The following is a 3,665-nucleotide window of genomic DNA, read 5'->3' as shown; positions in this document are numbered from 1 at the left end:
AATAAATAAATAAAATAAATAAAAAATAAATAAATAAATAAATAAAAGCAAATTTAAGAGGCCAGGGATTTGGCTCAATGGCACAGCACTTGCTTGGTAAGAATGAGGTCCTGAGTTCAATTCCTGGTACCAAAATAAATAAATGCATGCTTTAAAGCTAGTTATTCACTTTAGCTAACATATACACTCACTACAGAACTCACAAAGAACCAATAACAAAACAAAATATTAGCAAAAATATTGTTTTTCTATTACTTTGAATCCATTGCAAATATTTAGAAATAGAAATATCCTTCACATTATGTATCAAAAGAAACAGAGGGTGATAGAAAATTTTGAAGTGTCTAAATTCAAAATTAATACCCTTTAGTGAAAGAAAATACATTCACCCATGATAGCTAAGGAACTGAATCAGAAACTAATCAAACTCATTGCCAATCAATAGCAACTATAGTATAGTCACTGCAACATTTCAACCTTTTATCACATAATATAGCAGAGTCCAAACTTATGGTTGTCTCTACATTGAGTTTACATGGAATGGGATAGAAAGGAGGTGGTCTAATGGTCAGACTCCTCCAAGGCAGGGTGAAATATATGCCTAGTAAATAATCACAAAATGCACTAGTCACCAAATGCTCCATCCTTACGTGTCCTTGTCTGCAATGGTAGGTTGGATGCCACCTGAAGATCGTGACCACTTCATCAATAGCCAATATATAGAAAATTTCAGGAATTATCTTTACCACTTGTCCATTAAATAAAAATGGCATTTTGAGAAGTATTTCTGAATTTGTAGCCTTTTACTTTTCATTTTGTCTTACACACCAACATTAGTTATTTTCCTATCAATCATGTTTACATTAGCATAGAGTCTGCATATGTTAAGAATCCAACAATTAATTTTGGAACAAGTATATCAACAATTAACTAATGAGAGATAGATAGATAGATAGATAGATAGATAGATAGATAGATACATACATACATACATACATACATACATACACACATACATCATTATAGCCACTGCCAAGGCATCTGAATGTATATGTGTGGTATTGAGGATTGAACCCTGGGCTTCGCACATGCTAGGCAAGCTTTCTGTCACTAAGCTAAACTCCTAAACCTTAAGGCATTTTTTAAACTCACCGCTACTATTTCTTCATTACTACTTAATAAATATTAATCAATAAGTTTTGGTAATCTCTTAGTGAATGTCTGCTTTCTTCTAATAAAATTGAATATATTTGCAATATACACAGTGGTTGGCTTCATTTTCTCTTCAAATTTATCTTAAAAAAACAATTGTTCCATAAAGATCAATGTCTTCTCTAATAAGTTTGAGACTGAGCCCTCTGCCAAGCAGGTAGGCTTTATAAGACACATAGAAGAGTAGATATATAGTCTGCTTTGAAATATATAAATTTTGAAGCTAATTACTACTTTAGTATTCTCTGTTAATTACCTGAGTCTTGTATTGTTAGAGTCCTACAGTTTTTACACACATTATACCACATTCTGTGGACAGTTTTTATTCCTGAGGGTACGTCCATCAGTATCCAAATTCTTGAAAAGCTGGAACCCTATGGAATTCTCTAATTCAGATACCTAATTGATTGAAATGAATATGCAGTTTTATTCTTCAACCCTAATCATAAACAGATTTATATTTTAATTAAAATATTCTTGCCAAATCTGTATTTCCATTTGGTGCTCTATTTTGATACCAGGAGCAGAACTAAAGCCTGCCCCTACAGACACACGCTGCTTTCACATTTAGCAGCAGCAATGGCAGCATCTTTGCATTCATAATGAAATGTATCCATCCCCTTCTCCTATAGACGAAGTGCTTTTGATATATGGAGTACTATCTCAAATTCAATCTCCTCAAAAATGCTAAAAAAAGTATATCTTTTTGGGCTTTTAATAAAGCAGAATCTAGGCCACTTTAACGCTGACAGACCTATCTAGCTATTAAACTTTGGGAACTAAAATTTTCTATTAGAATTGTTCAGTTGTGAAATCCATCACCTTTTCAATATGCCTTGCTGCCTTCACTCAAAAGTCCTGATCCCTGCTGTCACTGACCATCACTAACGTATTATGGGTAAACCAGTCTGTATGTAGTTCGCCTGTAGGTCCTTTTAAAGTTGTTTCTTTCGCAATGGATTTATTAAACATAACTTTGATCACCAGATTGTAACTGGAGTGGATAAAGAAGGACACAGCAGAAAGCAATATTTATCCAAGAGCCCTCAAGTGATAAGATGTGACCAGGACTATTTCCATGTTTAAAATCTTTTACTGAGTTTCTATTAACTTCTATTCATTCAACAAGTACTTACTTGGCTCCTGCTAAGTCCGGATACTGCTCATCACACTGTAGGTATAGCTGTCAGAAAAACTGGCCAAATACTACCTATCCTGATGTTTACATATGTTGAGTCTACCAATAAATGTATACATCAGGAAAAGAAAAACTTGTGTAAATATTTTAATACTAAATTTTTTGAGACATCATGAGATTAACACAAATTATTTTTGGCATCTACAGTTACAAGAGGTGCTCAAAGTATGGGCCATTAGCTTCCACTCAATCTGTCTCTCTGTCACTCTCTTAAAGTGTAGCATCCCAACTGTCTTTGTGTGTGTGTGTGTGTGAGAGAGAGAGAGAGAGAGAGAGAGAGAGAGAGAGAGAGAGAGAGGGCGGAACCTATTTATATGGGTTTGGATACCAAAAAATAGGGCAGGTCTAAAGATTGGCGAGCATCTTAAATACACAGTGCTCAGTACCACACTAAATACCCCGTTGACTAGTCCATCTTTTGGAAATTCCTGCTCTCTCAAAGTTCCTAGAGTCTTTAAAGGAACTCACACATCATCTTCTTCAAGAACCTCTGACACCTTCCACTTCTGAATGTCAGAACATTCTAAAGTTATCATAGCATTACAACACGTTACGTTGTAAGTTTCCACATTTAACTTCTTTCACCTTCATACAAAAAGTACAAATGGCAAGGAGCACCCCGCTTCACCTGGAGGATGTGAGGCTCAGTGCCAGGTCTACAGAGAACCACCACTCAACGCCCTCAGTCTGTAGTGGCCATCCTATGGAACACATGGCATGGCGCGCTGGCAGAGCCGTCCATCTGCCCATGAGCCAGGTCACCCTGAACCCCACGGGTATTCAGGTTTAGTTGCAGTGTTGGCATTTTGTGATAAGTAAATGGGTTTGGGGTTGCAGTTTGGGCACTTGATCTCTAAAAGTTTCTCTATCCCTGCCTGTGAAGGATGCAAATGGCCGAGTGAATGGATTCTTAGATAAAGTGTTTTTAGGTATGTAAGATTAAACTTGAAAATCAGGAATTAAAAGAAACTTAAAATACTTTATAGATATAAATTATGAAAAGCTATGAAGTCATGTACAAACATAGGAGTATTTTTTGTTTGCTGTTCCATACAACATGTTTCTAAGAGAACACAGCTAAAAATTATAGTTCAGTGAAACAGACTAATACATTTGGGATGCTGTACTTTAAAAGACAAAAGTTTTCACCTTAATACTTTAAACAAACTATGAACTACTAATAAAGACATTCATCTGCAGTAATTTGGTTTTATTCAGATTATCACTTCTTAAAAAGGAAACATTAGCCTTATAC

Source organism: Octodon degus, unplaced genomic scaffold, assembly GCF_000260255.1.
Source record: "Octodon degus isolate 3935 unplaced genomic scaffold, OctDeg1.0 scaffold00170, whole genome shotgun sequence".
Taxonomy (NCBI): Eukaryota; Metazoa; Chordata; class Mammalia; order Rodentia; family Octodontidae; genus Octodon; species Octodon degus.
The sequence above is the reverse complement of the archived record's forward strand: the minus strand, read 5'-3'. Positions refer to the sequence as shown.